We start from the raw sequence: 14434 nt of genomic DNA, 5'->3' as shown, positions 1-14434 counted from the left end.
ACTCACTCTCTGCAATGACATTATGATGAGTGATCTGAAAGCCTCGTGTCTTCTCCGTACGGAACGCCCTTCGGAACGAGAGTGCCGTTATTCTCGGCCAGCTAGGCCTTCTTTTCCCAGTGGCCCTGGGAGATTAATTCCCTGCCCTAGTTTTGGCCCTCTTGCACAACCAGCAGGGCTGCCTGCACACTAGGCGGATGCTGCTGTCTGACTATTTTTTGCAACTGCTGCGTCATAATATTATGGCTCAGTTCACTTCCAGTTGTATCTGTGTCAGGCGTCCAAATGAGCGGATTTCAAACCTCTGGGGCTTTGCCCGATGCTGAAAACTTAAGGTACATACAGATGTACCTGCAAGCAAAAGTATGTGTGGGTTTTTCTGCTGTGGGGTGAGAATCTTGTTCTCCCGTTCCCCGCTCCTCAAAAAAGACATATGTATAAAATCTAACCTCCACATAAGCTTTCTACAAGTAAATCAGGATGAGTGCTCAACAAACAGGCTGTCTGGAAGGGCCCAATTTCTCTGCTGCCACCATTTCAAAGGACTGCATGTTCCTAAACATTATATTTTTTAATGGCCATAGAGAAAGAGAGGCTGAGTACTTTGCCTTGCCCACCCTACAAAAGCACTTTGCACTCAAAAGGAGCCAAAGCGGCTTTGAGCATGCACAAGTCTGCTATGCCACAAACCTACTGGGGACAAGTTTTTTGCAGCATGGAAATGCCCTGGAAGAAAGGCGAATGCGGAAGTCTTAAGAACTGAACGGGATGTGTAACAGCCTTGAACTGTTACCCCCCTCACAATAGGACAAAAATTACTAAAACACGAAGGGTTGCTTCCTTCTCTTGAGCCACAAAACAAGCAGAGATATCCACAGCAATGCTATTGCCCGACTGCCCTCTGGGGTATTACTCTCGAAACTGTACGCTTTAAATTGTTAACAGATCTGCCTACAAGAAAGCATATTAATTATACTCGAGTGAATCCACAGAGAGGCGTAACTACACCACATCCCTAGGCTGTTTGCAAAGCTTCAGTCAGGAACTGGGAGTCAGCACATGGATCAGACTGTCTGAACATTTTAATCAAAGAGCCAGAGGCAGGGAGGCCTCTTCTGCACTTGATGAGCCATGCACTTGGCTGGGATATATTTGAACAACTTCACAAAGTATTTACAAAGCGTCATTCATGGACTGGGGAAGAAGCAGAGATCCAGTCAGCTTCTGTACTTTTGAAGGCTTTAAAGCAAATACCTATGGAAAGAAATTGCAGTTGCCAAATGGTTACAGCATCGTACGTGAAACCCCAGAAGGGGAAATTCATTTCCCTTTAAAAACGGTGGGGGGGGGGAGCACCAATTCAAATGAGGAAAAAAAACAAGGAGGCAAGGAAAACATTCAAAAGTATTGTTTTCTTTGAGGGCAGGAGACATTCACGTGCAGAAAGTGAAATGTTGCTTCTGCGAGGAAAAGTGGGTCTTATGTGAAAACATGCAAATTGCAATTATGTAATTTGGAGGGTGGGTGTGTACATACCCATCCACTCCTGCAATCCTGTGGTCCCTGAAATTTTTGTGGGTATATTCTGCAATATTCCATTGATGCAATAATAGTGAATTGGTGTTGGATTTCTACTGGACCATCCACACACCATTCTGCTTTAGCAGTTGTTCTGCAATGCTTCCCCCAATATTAGTCCAGGGTCTGTGTTCTATATTACCCACTTGATGGTCAGATGGGAAAGAGTTCTCACCAGCCCTTCTTAGCACAGAAGTAATTTTACTTTGCTGCTGTCACTTTGCTGCTGGGAAACCAAGCCAGATGGGCAGGGTATAAATAATAAAATTACATTATTATTATTATTATTATTATTATTATTATTATTATTACCAATGCAGAAAAGGTGATCCCTCATGAGATCTCCATCATTATATGCTCTAGCCATGTTTTCTCCCATTTCATTGCTCCTAGCTGTCCAGTAAACCATGGATTGCTGGATGCTGAGAAGAGAAGAGCCTAGGAGTGATGGTAACCCCAACCAATAAGACCCCCACCTATTCCACATGAGAATAATGAATGAAAAGAGGCTGCCTGAATGAAAATGCCTAAGCTGTTTTACATTGCCTCTGCTGCAAGGAAACACTCTGCTCAGATAGGCCTCTTTTTCACAAACAGCCAATCCATACAGAACAGATTTCGCCATTCCCCACTTGGTCATAAAAATCAGATACTTACAAAACGTTTTACGAAGTGCTATCTGGTTGATTTATTTCATGCTAAAATTTGCGTTTCTCCCCATCACCCACTAAAAAGAATTTACACAACGACACCTGAAAAGCTCTGGACCGCCTTCTGAAACTTTTAAAAACAACACAGCTTTATGAAAAATAAAATAAAATACCAGAATATGTTCAACCACAAATTTAAGGAGAGAGGAAACAACTGTCCTTGTGGCTGATCTGGCTATTGTCCAAAATGTTTCGAAACAACCCTGCGACTTGGCAGGGCGGGCGAGCAAAGGGGAGCCCCTCTCTCTCCACCTTCCTCACCTCTAATCCTTTCAGAGCAGATCACAATGGACTTTAAAAGAGGAATGAAAGCTATGTACAGGATAAACCGACTGGTACAGTTATTTATTGCAGGACGGCAGGAGTCCAGTGAACTGGTGCTAGTTAAGACTGTGTGTGTGCTCACGCGTTTGTATGTGCTTAAGCCAGGGGGTGGAGAATCTGTTTGCTTCCTCTTTCCTCCAGAGAAAGCCAACGTACAAATCCCTTCATCCCCAGTCAGCATGCTCAATGGTCAGGGAAGATGGGAGCTGCAAGGCCAAGTGAATCCCCTCTCCCGCACCCCAGCAACATCACTACCGGTGCAACATCCATCCCATTTCACTGGCGCCACGAAGTTGTGGGGTAGCATGCCCCTCCGCCCTTGGCAGGCTCCTTTCCACCAGTTGGGGTCGGAATCGTCCAGGATCCGAATGACATCTCCACGTCGGAAGCCCAGCTCGCACGCCTCTTGAGGCCGGAAGTCAAACAGCGCCCGCACGTAGGTAGGAAACCGAGCGCCCTGCTCCATGTCTCGCAGGAGAATCACTTTGTCCCGGGAGACGGAGGTCGTCCGATGGTGCTGCACCAGCTCGTTCAGGGAGTTGAAGGCGACCGCGCCGAGGAAGTAGTGCCCGCTCAAGTCTCGGAAGACCCTGAAGTGCTGCACGTCGGCCCCCGTCTTGACCGAGAGCGAGAAGCCGCCTGGAGCGCTCTCGCTCTCGCGGACCATGAACGCGCCGTCGAGGCTCTGCCTGGCCAACGCCTCGTCGGCGATGTCCCGCGGGAGCTTGCCCCAAAACCAGGGGTGGGGCTTGAAGGTGATGCGATTCTCGGGGACGAGACCCTCTCGCCCAGCCCGCTCCGCGTTGGCCCAGTAAGGCTCGCAATCTTTCTCCAAGACCTTCAGGAGGTCGCCCCGTCGGAAGCTGAGCTCGTCCCAGTCGCGGGCTTGGAAATCGTACTGGGCCACGGCTTCCATCCCCTGGAAGAAGAAAGTGGCTGTGTTGCCCCACTACGAAGCTGATTCCCTTCTCCGACGGCGCTAGGGTGGCCTCGTTTAAGGCGCTCTCAGGGTTCCCGGGCGCAATGGCGCGCCAACCCCGCGCCTTCCGCACTCAATCCGGCCTCAAGGCGTGCGGCTGTTTTGGAAGAAGATGGGGGCTCTGGGAGAGGGTTTTTAAAACAATTTCCTCTGCTAATAATCTTTCCCACCCTCCACTGCAACACATCCTCCCCCAAGCCGGGATGGTGGAAAAGGCGGAATGGAGAAAAACTTCTAAAGAAAAGTCATGTAGTAGCAGTAGTAATAAATAATGACAGCGGTTACATACACGAGGTTATTTTAGAAAGGAAATCTCTGCATTATCCACATTTTTATTAACCCTGATTATGCTCTCCTTTTTCTTTTTCTGTACAAAAACATAAGTGCAACAATATATTTGTATAAAATGCTTCTGTTCTTAAAATGCAATTCTGTGTGCGTACCCTCAAGCAGGCTCCGTCTGAGTTCATGAGGACTTCCCACCAGCCAAGCTGGTTGCAGGATCACAGCCTAAAAGATTCTTTTCAACAGGCCATGGGGCTGCAATCCTAAACACAGTTGTTATAAGAGAGCCCTTATGTAGGTAGTGGGCCTTCTTTTGCTAGTTTTCTTCATAAAGGGATCCTTTCCGATTCACCCATCTCTCCAGGTTTTCCACCATCCCAGTTTGGGGTGGGTGGTGGGAGCAATTATTAACAGATGAAAGGGTTAAAACCCCTCTTAAAGAGCCCAGTGTCCTTTCAAGTAGCTGCCTGGGAGGGGCTGCCATGTAGTTTTGCTCTGAAAGTTGATCATACTGTAATACTGTAGCTCAACTGGCAGGAGCCATACAAGATGACCTGAGAAGCACACAAGAAGACCATAGAACAGGGATGCAAGAGTGAGTGGACCGCCAAGTGTTTGTGGACTACAAGTCCCATCACCCCCTGACAATTAGCCAGCGTAAGCAATGCCCATTTTTGCTGTGATCAAGGTTGGGTAGATGCAAAAGACCAGAGGTTCCTTGAAGCATGGTTCTGCAAAGGAAGGATTTCTTTTGAACACTGCCCCTCATGGCATTTTGGGTTGAATGAAATTAACGAAATAATGGTTACAGGTAGGTAGCCGTGTTGGTCTGGGTCGAAGTAAAATAAAAAATTCCTTTAGTAGCACCTTAAAGACCAACTAAGTTTTTATTTTGGTATGAGCTTTCATGTGCATGCACATTTCTTCAGATACCTTGCTAGGTGTTGACACTGTTGCATGGCTGTTAGCAGCTGGCAGCAGCTAACACATTTTTCGCCAACCTAGTGCCCTCAAGGTATTTTGGACTACAATTCCCATGAGCCCTAGCCAGCCCTATTGTGTTGGCTGCAGCTGAAGGGAGTTAAGAGACCAAGATGGCTGTGACAGCTGGAGCCGATGGAAGTTAGAAGCCCAAAACATCTGGAAGGATGACTTTGGACTGCAATGTCTATCATTGCGATGATCAGGCTGACGTTCTAATTGCCTCCGGGGATGCGATATGCATTCATGCTGAGGATAATAAGCCTGTTTCAGTTTCTTAGCTACAATGACATCAAATGTTCTCATGACAAGCTAGCTTTCTTTTCCTGAGGTAGGAAACAGAGCAACAAGGGTAGCCTTCTCACACTACCACATTTAACTAAGCACCATCAACCATTTGAGGCATTTGTCTTTAGGGTATAACTAGACGATACTAAATTCTTCTTTTGCATTTAACATGAGGGATTATTATTATTTTAATGCAAATAGAATGAGGAGGGGGAGCTGATACAATTATGAGGATTGAGTTCAGGTGTGGCTTGGCTGCAATCTTGGATTTTAAACAACATTTTATAAGCCCGGGAACAAAAGGCCATTGCAATGACAACATGGAATTGTTAAGACGATATGTCTCGAGACTGAAAAACCATGAAGATTTAGGGAGGGTTTAGTAGTTGAAGTCCCATATAATTAGTGGAAGATTCTTGACTAAGTGTTGATTACATGCTCATTATTAAAGCATGCTAATTGAAGATTATCACTTGCCGTAAAATACCACATTAATTGTGGCATGTAAACATGCAAGGCCTTCAGAAGGATTTTTCTCCCACCTGCATCACTTCAAAGTTGTTTAGATAAACAACCTCTATCGTCTGTTTTCTATATGCCAGATTACATTTAAATCACTACTCCGTGCTACTCACTTGGTAAGTCTCTGTACTGTTACCAGGCACACGACAGGAATATTCAGTCATGGAGAGAGTGCTTCAAGCTGTTGAATGTTTGCCTGCTTAAAATACAGGACCTGCCTTTTTTTTCCACCTGGCAGGTGGAAATGAACAAAAAAAGTCAACAAAACATGCCACAATAAATGTTTTAGTCTTTAACCAAGACTTTTGAGTTGGTAGCATATTCTGTGGAAAGGCCCAGGGTCTGAAGTGACTTCAGCAAGGGACAAACTGAACCTGCATCCTTATATCGTAGTAGTATTAGTCCTGCTAGTACTGCAAGGTGCTGCTTTAATTAAAGGATCCCTACCTTCTCTAGTAGGGACACGGGTGGCGCTGTGGGTTAAACCACTGAGCCTAGGACTTGCCGATCGGAAGGTTGGCGGTTTGAATCACTGCAACGGGGTGAGCTCCCGTCGTTCGGTCCCTGCTCCTGCCAACCTAGCAGTTTGAAAGCACGTCAAAGTGCAAGTAGATAAATAGGTACTGCTCCGGCGGGAAGGTAAACTGCGTTTCTGTGCGCTGCTCTGGTTTGCCAGAAGCAGCTTAGTCATGCTGGCCACATGACCCGGAAGCTGTACGCTGGATCCCTTGGCCAATAAAGCGATATGAGCACCGCAACCCCAGAGTCATCTGTGACTGGACCTAATGGTCAGGGGTCCCTTTACCTTTACCTTCTCTAGTAAGTTCAGTGTTTCCCAAACTTGGGTCTCCAGCTGTTGAGCTACAACTCCCATGATCCCTAGCTGGCAGAACCAGTGGTCAGGGATGTTGGGAATTGTAGTCCCAAAACAGGCCCAAGTTTGAAAATACTGCACTGGATGATCCACATGGTCCCTTCCAACTCTGTGACTCTATGCTTTGAATAAATGTTGGTGTGACTCACTTTTCTTCTTCCTACATTTTCATAGATACTCAGAATTCAAAAGGAACACAAGGACCGACTGAAAATACTGGTAAGTCCCCAAACTTTCAATTGTATGTCAACCAGTTTTGTTAGTGACAGGAAAATGTGCTAGAAAGCATGGGATAACACTTGCTTAACACAATGTCATAGAATCACAGAATTTTAGAGCTGCAAGGGACCCCAAGCACCATTTAGTTCAACCCCCTGCAATGCAGGAATCTCAACTGGATCATACATGACTGGTGCCCATCCAACCTCTGCTGAAAAACCTCCAAGGAAGGAGAGTTCGCTGCCTCTTGTGGAAGTCTGTTCCAGTGTCCAACAGCTCTTGTTGTCAGAAAGTTATTCCAGGTGTTTAGTCAGAATGTAACTTGAATCCATTGGTTCGGGTCCTAGCCTCCGGAGCAGGAGAAAAAATCTAACCTCCCGACAAATAAATCAAAGTCAATGCCCAATAAACAGGTTGTCTGGAAGTGACAGTGCTTCCTTCTTTCCCAATATGTCTGCTTTGCCAAATAGATTTCCCTTTTACTCTTGAGAGCACATAAAGCTTCAATTCCATGTTTTACAGTGATACTTTCAAAACTAGACTCTGGCTGATGGCCATTAATTATGACTAGATGAAACTGCATGAAAATGGCCAGGACTATTGGGTATTAATATTCTGGGGTGGGTCCAGAGTTCCCATGAGTAAAACTCAGCTGCCCGGGGAAAGCAATTTTGGCTCATTCCTCCTTTTTCCTGTACCCCTATGAAAAACCTCTTTCAGAAATGAAAGGGGATCTTCCATTTGCTATAAGTATGTCCTGCTATAAGTTCTTCTAATCACTTAATCACACAGTTGCTTCAAAAGGCTATTTAAACAAGTACAATAGTTAAAATAAAGCACAGTTAACATCTTTGTTCTGGAATCGGTAGGAAGAAAAAAGGCAGAGTTATGCAACAGAGGGGTTGCTATGGCAATTCCTCTCGGAAGAAGAGCAGGATAATTAAAACATAACAAATCCCACAGAATATGTCAGTTCCTTTGCCACCTAACTTACACTGCTTCGCCCTTCTAGGGTGGTGCTCGGGTGTTATGGCACAATTCGCTTTTTCGTCCAATGAATGAGCACTTCTCTCTCGTTTGGGGTGCACAGTCTGCAAGTCATCCCTCGAAGCATCACTCTTTGTTTTTACATTACAAGCATTACATTTTCCAAGGTGATGAGGTGAAATGGTAATAGCCTCAGACTGGGACAATGCAATACTCCCTCCGATAGTTCATTTATTACTATATTACACAGTGTGGCAGCAACCAAGCCAGTGATGGGAATGCTCCAGGCATTTTAAGACAGGCATCCCCAAACTGCGGCCCTCCAGATGTTTTGGCCTACAACTCCCATGATCCCTAGCTAACAGGACCAGTGGTCAAGAAAGATGGGAATTGTAGTCCAAAACATCTGGAGGGCCGAAGTTTGGGGATGCCTGCTAGACATCTTTCCTCACCACCCCCACTCTTGTGGGTGTATGTATTCAGTGATCTGTGTTTGCCTGAACTTGAGTCTGAACTAAGGATTCTGAGCTCCTGTGTTCTGATTCGATACACAGAACATTTCAGGATTTGGGCCTCTGCCATTGGCCCTTGAACTCTTGAGTTGTGATTCGCATCTTGGAAGTTTAGACAGCCAATCATGTTGAGAGTGGGAGTGGCCCAGGCTTTCAGGAATGTATATAAGCAGTTGCTTTGCCCCAGTTTCCCAGTTATGTAGTTCAATGAAGGTTATTGCTGTGTCTTGCCTCGTGGGAACCTGCCTACACTTCAGTAAATATTGCGCAAGTTTCTGTTATGGTGAGGAGGAGTCTTTTTTCAGTGGTATCCGTGTTTCAGGATGAAGAAACATGCTGAGGATGATTCCCTGGCTCTACAGATATGGCCTTCCATTCCTTGGATGTATTTGTAGTGCATATTTCTCCTAATGAACACATTTTTAAATGCACTTTGAACTCATACACTCACTTTTGCAAGCAATTTCCCCATATATATATATAAGGTGGAATCCAGTGTGGCACTAAGGCGAATGTACCATCAGTGCAAGGATTTTCTACTTATGCAGTAGAACTTTCTCCCCCTCTCCTCACCTCCTCACCCCCAAATCTGTTCTAGGGATTCCTCCAACCCTCTGGAGTAGCTTTGGGGAGGGAAAGTCCCATTGTGCTAGTGGTAGTCATTGCACAGACAGGACTCAGTCAATGAATACTGCAGAGCGTACTGTATTTTTGTACATTTATTCACTAATATTTGCATTTTATACACACTGCTTGGTTGGCGAAATGCATCATAAAATTAAGAGAAGTACGAATTTTGAAGGATTTTGGTTAGCATATTGAATTGAAAAAGTGCAATTTTTGCGTTTTCTAATTGAAATGCAAACAAAATCAATTTTCTCCCCCACCCCTAGTTCCCCACCATGTTAGCAACCCTTCCCCCTTCAGTCATTCAGACTTTACTTATGATTCAAAGCAACAATTTGGCGACTTCCACACCATAAATGTAAAGCACCATTATGCCACTTTAATAGTCATGGCTCCCCCCAAAGCATTATGGGAACTGTAGTTTATTAAGGGAAATGAGAGGTGTTAGGATACCCTTTTCCCCACACAGAGGTACAATTCCCAGTGTTCCTTGGGAAGAGGGACTGGTTAAGCCATTCTGAGAATTGTAACTTTTTGAAGGGAATAGGAATCTTCTACTTAAAAGTATGTGATAGATCTAGAATGTGTAGGGGGAAAAACAATTATTCAGTCTCCATTGATTCTAGAATAAAATGTATTGTGTACACAGCCAAGGTTTTTTAGTTGGCTTGTTTCAGTAAACCGTAGTTCGAATGCTCACCATAGTTTGCCCAGGTTTTGACATAATGCTAAAATGTTATTAGTTTGAAAAACAGAAGCAAAACCTTGCAATCTCTTTTTCACAGCCTGCCCAGAGAAAGAGAGGGGAACAGAAGTGCACAAGCCTAGACTGGCCTAGCTTCATTCATGTCATGATAAATTATAATTTGTAGTTACGCCCAGATGCATCCCAAGAGTCACTGAAAGGAATGCCTTAAAGGAGTGATACCAGGATTCACTTAGCATCCCAAAGATCAGAAGGGAGCAACCAGATGGAAGCAGATTCCCTCTGGTTTCAATAGCTGATTCCTCAATGGGAATCCATAAACCCGTAAAGACTATTTGAGTGATAGCCAACTAAGTCATACACAGAGTACACTTACAGTGGTGCCTCGCTTAACAAATGCCTCGCTTAACGAATGCCCCGCTTAACGAAATTTCCGCTTAACGAAAGGTTTTTTCTAGCAGAGGTTGCCTCGCTAGACGAATTCGTTTTATGAAAAATTCGTCTAGCGAATCGCGGTTTCCCATAGGAATGCATTGAAATTCAATTAATGCATTCCTATGGGCAAAAAAAATCAAAAAGAATTCAATGCATTCCTATGGAATTTTTCGTTATAAGAAAAGACCCGTGGAACGAATTAAATTCGTCTAGCGAGGCACCACTGTATTGACATCAATGGGCATAAGTTTAATCCTTTGGTTTCAGCAGATCTTTTCCAAGGATGACTAACCTTGGTTATCACTACTTGTTCTGAAAGCTGGCTTCTTTTCAAAATCCCATTCCCTGACTGGATGACTACTGGTGTAAAAAGGCACCATCTCAATTTCCTGTATTTAACCTCGCCATTTGCCAGAAGTACTGTATTGTTTCTTTTCAAAGACGAACAGCATTTCAGCCTTACAAGCATTCTCTTTGTACGTTATGCACAATGACGTTTTGCTCATATATTGCTCCAAATTTTCAATCCATACTGTCACAGTCAGTTCAAAACTGAAGGAAAACCTTCCCCTGAAATGTATACAGTGGTACCTTGGTTCTCGAACTTAATCCGTTCCGGGAGTCCATTTGACTCCCACAACCATTTGAAAACGAAGGTGTGGCTTAGCTTTGGCTGCAGGAACTTCCTGCACTCAATTGGAAGCCGCAGAAGCCATGTCAGACATTCGGCTTCCGAAAAACGTTCGCAAACTGGAACACTTACTTCCAGGTTTGCGGCATTTGGGGGCCAATTTGTTCGACAACTAAGCCGTTCGGGAACCAAGGTATAGCTGGTGTTTTCTTTGGATGTCAGCAGTGTCATTAATTCTAGAAATCAAGCTATAGGAAGACTGTGCAATAAGACTTCAGAGGAGTAGGCTTGATGAACCAACGCTTATTGAATCAATGTTTTACATTTTGCTCTTTTGTAGAAAACTATGGATTTGAAAATATTGCAACCTCTGATGTCACTGGTCTATTATGTTTTTCCTTAAGTTTCTTGGGAGGTGATTTTGGTCTTTTCTAGGAAATCTATCAGTCTTCTCTTGCTACCTTCAGCATCTTCCTTTTGTCACCCTGAGGACTGAGTTTCTGCTTACGCATAAGCCATGTGACATACAAGCATGGCTGCATTTCAAAGCCATCCTACCAAAGAACAAGGCCTCCTTCTTCACCGTCTCTCCAGTATGGTGAGATTTCAACAGCTGTTTTTGCAGTTCTTTCATTGCTTCTGCGATAAGTCAAAAGCAGAGTTGTTTTCTTAATGGCAGCAATTGTACAGATGACGTGATGGATGAGGAGACCACACAACGGGATAATGTCAAACTGATATGAATATAAATATTGTGTAAACATATTGCATAAGAAAGCAATTGGTTGTTCCTAGCACAAGTCCAAATGGAGGCCCTCTCACATTTCTCTGGGTATTACTCCCACCCAGGAAACCTGGAGGTGGGAAGAGAAAACAGATGTTAACTGCAGATCAGAAAAGGGTTTTGAACTATGACAATGCGAGTCTGGATCAGGAAGCTCCTGTGTATGATAGATCCCAGCCTCAAGTTTCAATCTGGACATTAAAAAAAATTAACTAAAAAGCACTGCTGTAAGCTGAGGAAGACTCTCCTCAGTACTGGGATATGGCCTCATTCAGAAAAGCAAAATGTCTTGCTGATCCAATTTACTGGCTGTTATCCAGATCCCAGAAGAAGAAGGAGACCATCACTCAAAAATATCATCATGACTAAAGTGGTTTGCAATAAATTTCCCTGCAGGCAAGCAAAACGTAGCTATTGTTCCTTAAGAGCTACCTTAGCTGGCCTCTGATTGGTATCAGTACTTTCTCCCAAGTCAGCTATTAAGGATAACAAAATTCAAGGTGCATGAAAAGTAATCTGTATTTGAGACATCTGCATAGTCCAAAGGGTGGGGAAATAAAGGTCTGGGGGAGAAGTGCAGCGCCAGAGGAGGTTTAGTCATGCTGGCCACATGACCTAGACCAGACATGTCCAAGGCGTTGATTGCGATCTATCAATCGATCTAGGGATGAATTCTGTTTGATCACCACACCCCCTCCACTGTAGAGGTGCCTGAGCAGCCACCACCTCATCCTGAGCTCCTCTTGCAGGAGGGACTGTCTTGACTCTGTGCGCCTGCCCACACCTGTGCCGTTAGTGCACGCATAACCACCCTGCACCCAGCCCTGCAATGGCAGGGGGAAGCAGCCGGCATCGGGGGAAGTGGGTGGCATGCACCCACCTGCCCAGCACCCATCCCTTCTGCCCCGGGAGAAGCAGTCAGTACCCGCCCGCCCTGCACCCATTTATGTGCCCTTGGGAGACACAGCTGGTGGTGCATGCCCACCCACCCTGCACACATCCCTGGGTGGTAGATCACTGCCAGTTTTTATATTGGATTGTAGATCACAGCCTACTTCAAGTTGGACATGCCTGTGGCAGTGTTCTGTGGAGAACACTGGCTCTCTTCTCAACTTGAAGCGAGATGAGCACCCCACCCCTTAGTTGCCTTTGACTGGACTTAACTGTCCAGGGGTCCTTTACCATTTACCTGCATTCCTCCAGCCCTCTTTACCTGGCCTTTGAGAGTCTCCTCAGGCCATATCCTCACCCCACCCCTGCCCTTCACTGCTTCATAATCTTGAAGGGTTTTGTTTTTTTACCAGACTAGAATATGTCCTTGAACTCCGAACATGCTTCCTCCATGGAGAGTGGAGAGAGGTGAGCACATTTGCCTCCATGTCCCCACCCATTTACAGGGGGCAAATTGTTAGAGGAGGAAGGAAGGAATTCAGGGAAATCAACCTGTAGGAATCCTGCTCACCATAACAACCTGGAAAACAGATTGTTTTCCAGTGGCTTGGTGCACAACAGAGCAGGCCATTAACATTCAACTGCAGAAGCAATTTGGGCAGAAGATAATCACAGCAACAAGTTAAGGCAATTCCAGGGGAGGATTACTGCCATCAGACCAAGGAGAAATGTCAAAGCATTCATAAGAGATGCAAAGACTCCTGAGAGAGGCATCACTAATCTTGACTCACTGTGGGTGTTTTATTCTAGGGATTAAGGTAGGATTTCAAACCCCCTTTCCCCCTGTCTTCTGCATTAGTCATCACCCTCCTGCTCCCTGAAGGAACTCTGCCCTGGAACACCGAAATCTCTTGTTCCTTTCGTATCTGGCATTATTTTCCGGTGGGATTCAATCACATCTTGGCAAATTTAGGCTACTCAGTTAAAGCTGATTGGGAGCTTTTGTGCACCAAACCCTAATCCCCACAAAGAACTGACTTTTTGCAAGAAGGAAAGTAACATTCACTTTATAACAAGCAAATTGAGATGCATGCTTAATGGTACTGTCTAACAAACCAGGCTGCATGCTCGATAAACAGGCTTTCTGTAAGTAACCTGGAACAAAGTTGGGGGAGGGGAGAACCTGTGGCCCTCCAGATGTTGTTGCATCCCATTGACATCATTCCTTACCATTGACCATGCTAACTGGGGCTGGTGGGATCTACAGTTGATAACAACACACAGGCAACCCATCTTTGGCCAAAGCACACAAAACTAAATTTGCTCATGCTAATCCCTTGTCACCCTTGCCTCCCTGAATCTTCCCCTCCCTCAGTTATTGTCCACTCACCAACTCCCACACAATTTCAATTTAGATTTTACATGGTTTCGGGCAGGGACCTGGCTTTTATTTATATAATGCTGCAAACACCCTATGTACACTGATAAAAGGAAAATAAGCTACCATCACAGGCACATTGAAACTTGTAATTTTTGCTCTTGGCATCCGTCTGTCTCGTGAGACAATGGAGTGCACCTCTGGGGGGTGAAGTCAGACTGCTGTATTAAGCAGCAGCAAAGTGGCCTCCCCAGGGCACAAGCCTAGGCCGCCTAGACAATAAGGCCCCCTCCTCAGCCTCACTGATGTGGTCCAAAGGAAAGCAGAGCAATACATTTGGCACCAGCTTGGCTGAAGGAATTGCCAGAAGGAGGCATGCAAGGTGCCATCCAACCACCTTAGGGTCTCCACTCTGGATTTGTGTAGGGCTTACTCCATAGCCTTTTCTTCTCCTGAAGTAAGGCAGCAGATGTTTAGAATCAGAGTTTTTCTTTTTCTACATTGACTACCTTCCCAGGCTGATGGGCCCAATATGCCTCACTTCCCTCTACAGCATGTGCAAAAATTGTCTTCTTGACTGTTGGACCAGCTATTGGTCTCCTCTGCTCAATCTGCTGGAGCCCATCTTTGCATGCAGGGGACTTTCCTAATTCACAGAGGGTTTGAGACCCATTGGCTACACTCACCTAGTTTAGCCAGCCATTTTAAGTCATTCCCGGGGTG

The 14434-nt window shown here is 45.1% G+C and overlaps 1 pseudogene across 1 annotated transcript; it reads right to left on the bottom strand.

The window, feature by feature from the left end:
- Nucleotides 1-2241: 2241 nt before the first annotated feature.
- Nucleotides 2242-4109, bottom strand: LOC118082777 (growth factor receptor-bound protein 2 pseudogene; annotated as a pseudogene). Its single transcript, XR_015948880.1, has one exon. The product of XR_015948880.1 is annotated as a growth factor receptor-bound protein 2 pseudogene (transcript).
- Nucleotides 4110-14434: the final 10325 nt, after the last annotated feature.

This window comes from Zootoca vivipara, chromosome 3 (genome assembly GCF_965207765.1).
Source record: "Zootoca vivipara chromosome 3, rZooViv2.hap1.1, whole genome shotgun sequence".
Classification (NCBI taxonomy): domain Eukaryota; kingdom Metazoa; phylum Chordata; class Lepidosauria; order Squamata; family Lacertidae; genus Zootoca; species Zootoca vivipara.
Note: the sequence above shows the minus strand (reverse complement) of the source record. Positions and strands in the feature narration are given on the sequence as shown.